Source organism: Arachis stenosperma, chromosome 1 (genome assembly GCF_014773155.1).
Source record: "Arachis stenosperma cultivar V10309 chromosome 1, arast.V10309.gnm1.PFL2, whole genome shotgun sequence".
NCBI classification, from domain to species: Eukaryota; Viridiplantae; Streptophyta; class Magnoliopsida; order Fabales; family Fabaceae; genus Arachis; species Arachis stenosperma.
In genome coordinates, this window is record NC_080377.1 from 90,982,980 (window position 1) to 90,986,817 (window position 3,838).

At 40.4% G+C, this 3,838-nt stretch overlaps 1 non-coding gene across 1 annotated transcript; it reads right to left on the reverse strand.

Annotated features, from left to right (window-relative positions):
- Positions 1-1,462: 1,462 nt before the first annotated feature.
- Positions 1,463-1,570, reverse strand: LOC130956102 (small nucleolar RNA R71). Its single transcript, XR_009077005.1, has one exon. It is a non-coding gene; the product is annotated as a small nucleolar RNA R71 (small nucleolar RNA).
- Between the last annotated feature and the right edge of the window lie 2,268 nt (positions 1,571-3,838).

The following is a 3,838-nucleotide window of genomic DNA, read 5'->3' on the forward strand; positions in this document are numbered from 1 at the left end:
CTTTTCAAGTCAATAATACAGAGAATTGAAGAGTCAGAACATGCTGCAGAGGAATCACACAGAAAAAGCTGGGCATTTAAAAATGCCCAGTGAAGAAGACAGACTGGCGTTTAAACGCCAGCCAGGGTGCCTGGTTGGGCGTTTAACGCCCAAAAAGGTATAGGTTTGGGCGTTAAACGCCAAAATGTGCACCATTCTGGGCGTTTAACGCCAGGATGGCAAAGGGGGAAGATTTTGTTTTCAAAATCAATTTTTTTTCAAGTTTTCAAAGTTTTTCAAAATCAAATCTTTTTCAAATCATATCTTTTCAATCAAATGTTTTCAAAATCAATTTCTTTCCTTTTTCAAAGATACTTACTAACAATTAATGATTTGATTGAACATTTTTTGCCTTTTCTGTTGAGGAAGGTTTTATGTTTGAATCATATCTTTTCTTGTTAGGCAAGTCATTAATTTTTTTAAAATCATATCTTTTCAAATTATTTTTAAATCATATCTTTTTAAAATTGTTTTCAAATCATATCTTCTCAATCACATCTTTTTAAAACCAATCATATCTTCTTAACCACATCTTTTTCAAAATAGTTTTCAATCAAATCTTTTTGGTTTCTAATTTCAAAATCTTTTTCAAAAATCAATTGAATTCTTTCCCACTCTTATTTTCGAAAATAAATTAGTGTTTTTTAAAAAAATTTTTCAAAATCTTTTACTTAATTTTCGAAAATTACTTCCCTTCTTCTCACATCCTTCTGTTTATGGACTAACACTATCCCTTAATGCAAAATTCGAACTCCATCTTCTTTGATAAGTTCGAATTTTCTACTTCTGTCTTCTATTTCTCTTCTTCCTCTGACACCTCAAGGAATCTCTATACTGTGACATAGAGGATTCCATATTTTCTTGTTCTCTTCTCTTTCATATGAGCAGGAACAAAGACAAAGGCATTCTTGTTGAAGCTGACCCTGAACCTGAAAGGACCTTGAAGCGAAAGCTAAGAGAAGCTAAGACTCAACTCTCTGTTGAGGACCTGACCGAATTCTTCAAGGAAGAAAAACCCATGGCAGCCGAAAACAACAACAATGCCAACAATGCAAGGAAGGTGCTGGGTGACTTTACTGCACCTACTCCCAATTTCTATGGGAGAAGCATCTCTATCCCTGCCATTGGAGCAAACAACTTTGAGCTTAAGCCTCAGTTAGTTTCTCTAATGCAACAGAATTGCAAGTTCCATGGACTTCTAATGGAAGATCCTCATCAGTTTTTAGCTGAATTCTTGCAAATCTGTGACACTGTCAAGACTAATGGGGTAGACCCTGAGGTCTATAGACTTATGCTATTCCCTTTTGCTATAAGAAACAGAGCTAGGACATGGTTGGACTCACAACCTAAAGAAAGCCTGGACTCTTGGGAAAAGCTAGTCAATGCCTTCTTGGCAAAGTTCTTTCCACCTCAAAAATTGAGTAAGCTTAGAGTGGAAGTCCAAACCTTCAGACAGAAGGATGGAGAATCCCTCTATGAAGCTTGGGAAAGATACAAACAATTGATCAGAAAATGTCCTTCTGACATGCTTTCTGAATGGAGCATCATAGGTATTTTCTATGATGGTTTCTCTGAACTATCCAAGATGTCTTTGGATAGCTCTGCTGGAGGATCTCTTCATTTGAAGAAGACGCCTACAGAAGCTCAAGAGCTGATTGAAATGGTTGCAAATAACCAATTCATGTACACTTCTGAAAGGAATCCTGTGAACAATGGGACTAATCAGAAGAAAGGAGTTCTTGAGATTGATGCTCTGAATGCCATACTGGCTCAGAACAAGATATTGACTCAACAAGTCAATTTGATTTCTCAAAGTCTGTCTGGAATGCAAAATGCACCAAGCAGTACTAAGGAGGCTTCATCTGAGGAAGAAGCTTATGATCCTGAGAACCCTTCAATGGAAGAGGTGAATTACCTAAGAGAACCCTATGGAAACACCTATAATTCTTCATGGAGAAATCACCCAAATTTCTCATGGAAGAATCAAGAGAGACCTCAACAAGGTTTCAATAATAACAATGGTGGAAGAAACAGGTTTAGCAATAACAAGCCTTTTCCATCATCTTCTCAGCAACAGACAGAGAGTTCTAAGCAGAATACCTCTGACTTAGCAACAATGGTCTCTGATCTAATCAAAACCACTCAAAGTTTCATGACTGAAACAAGGTCCTCCATTAGGAATTTGGAGGCACAGGTGGGACAGCTGAGTAAGAAAATTACTGAACTCCCTCCTAGTACTCTTCCAAGCAATACAGAAGAAAATCCAAAAGGATAGTGCAAAGCCATAACCATGGCCGAATCTAGAAAGGGAAGAGAGGAAGTGGACGCCACTGAGGAAGGCCTCAATGGGCGTGCACTGACCTCCAATGCGTTCCCCAATGAGGAACCATGGGAATCTGAGGCTCAAAATGAGATCATAGAGATTCCATTGGACTTACTTCTGCCTTTCATGAGCTCTGATGAGTATTCTTCCTCTGAAAAGGATGAGTATGTCACTGAAGAGCAAGTTGCTAAATACCTTGGAGCAATCATGAAGCTAAATGACAAGTTATTTGGAAATGAGACTTGGGAAGATGAACCCCCCTTGCTCACCAAAGAACTGGATGACTTGTCTAGGCAGAAACTGCCTCAAAAGAGGCAGGATCCTGGGAAGTTTTCCATACCTTGTACCATAGGCACCATGACCTTCAAGAAGGCCTTGTGTGACTTAGGGTCAAGTGTAAACCTCATGCCCCTCTCTGTAATAGAGAAATTAGGGATCTTTGAGGTGCAAGCTGCAAAAATCTCACTAGAGATGGCAGCCAACTCAAGAAAACAAGCCTATGGACTTGTAGAGGATGTTCTGGTAATAGTTGAAGACCATTACATCCCTACTGATTTCGTAGTCCTAGAGACTGGGGAGTGCATGGATGAATCCATCATCCTTGGCAGACCCTTCCTAGCCACAGCAAAGGCTGTGATTGATGTTGATAGAGGTGAACTGATCATTCAAGTGAATGAAGAATCCTTTGTGTTTAAGGCTCAAGGATACCCCTCTGTCACCATGGAGAGGAAGCATGAAGAGCTTCTCTCAATTCAGAGACAAACAGAGCCCCCACAGTCAAACTCTAAGTTTGGTGTTGGGAGGCCACAACCAAACTCTAAGTTTGGTGTTGAACCCCCACATTCAAACTCTAAGTTTGGTGTTGGGAGGTTCCAACACGGTTCTGAGTATTTCTGAGGCTCCATGAGAGTCCTCTGTCAAGCTACTGACATTAAAGAAGCGCTTGTTGGGAGGCAACCCAATGTTTTATAATTAACTATTTCCTTTTGTTATTTTATCTTTTTTGTAGGTTGATGATCATAAGAAGTCACAAAATCAATGAAAAAAGCAAAAACAGAATGAAAAACAGGAAGAAAAACAGCACACCCTGGAGGAAGAACTCACTGGCGTTTAAACGCCAGTGAGGCTAGCAGTTGGGTGTTTAACGCCCAGTCTAGCACCATTCTGGGCGTTTAACGCCAGAAAGGGGCACCAAACTGGCGTTAAACGCCAGGAAAGGGCAAGAATCTGGCGTTAAACGCCAGAAATGGGCACCAGCCCGGCGTTTAACGCCAGCATTGGCTCAAAACGTGATTTTTGATGCCATTTGGTGCAGGGATGACTTTTCCTTGACACCTAAGGATCTGTGGACCCCACAGGATCCCTACAAACCCCTCACCTATCAAATCCCATCTCTCTCTTCACCACTCACCTCCATAAAACCCCACTTACCTCACCATCCAAATTCAAACCACTATTTCTTACCCTTTTGGCCTA